A 697-nucleotide genomic window follows, 5' to 3' on the forward strand; every position below is an offset into this window, starting at 1 on the left:
GATTCAGGGGACAGTGATTCGATTCCGTGATTCAAATCACTGTTCTGAATCGATTTGGCCAATTCTGATTTGGAGATTCGTCCACCGCTAAATTGGCCGAATCTCCGAATCGCCCCCATCCCCTGCCTGTTCTCAATGACTGCCCCCGCCCACTCTCCCAGCTCCCGGCTCTTAAAAAAAAACAACAACAAAAACCCCACTCAGCACCTGCTGCCAGGTGGGGGGGTGATCCCCACTGCTCCCCACAATGTAGGGGGCTCTGCCACAAGCCCCCTGATCCCCACCTGCCCTCTCAGCCCCCCATAGCTGCCTTGCCTGCTCTCCCAGCTCCCGGCCCTTTAAAAAAAAAGCCCCCACTCACTGGCTCCTGCCAGGTGGGGAGCGATCTCTGCTGCCCCGTGCTGCATGGGAGGTTCTGTCACCAGCCTGCAGAAGTCCAAAGGCTGCTGCAGCAGTCGGCGAGTCCAGGATTTCTTTGTTTTTTGTTTTGTTTTTAACAGCTGGGAGCTGGGATGGGCAGGCAGCCATGGGGGAGCCTGGGAGAGTAGGTGGGGGTCGGGAGGGTTGTGATAGAACGTCCCATGCTGTGTAGGGCAGTGCGGGACAGCGGGGATCACCACCCCACCCCCCCGCCCCACCTGGCAGCAGTCGGTGACTGGGGGCTTTTTTTTTTTTAAAAGTCAGGAGCTGGGGCCAG

The sequence above is a fragment of the Alligator sinensis genome, unplaced genomic scaffold (genome assembly GCF_000455745.1).
Source record: "Alligator sinensis unplaced genomic scaffold, ASM45574v1 scaffold32_1, whole genome shotgun sequence".
NCBI classification, from domain to species: Eukaryota; Metazoa; Chordata; order Crocodylia; family Alligatoridae; genus Alligator; species Alligator sinensis.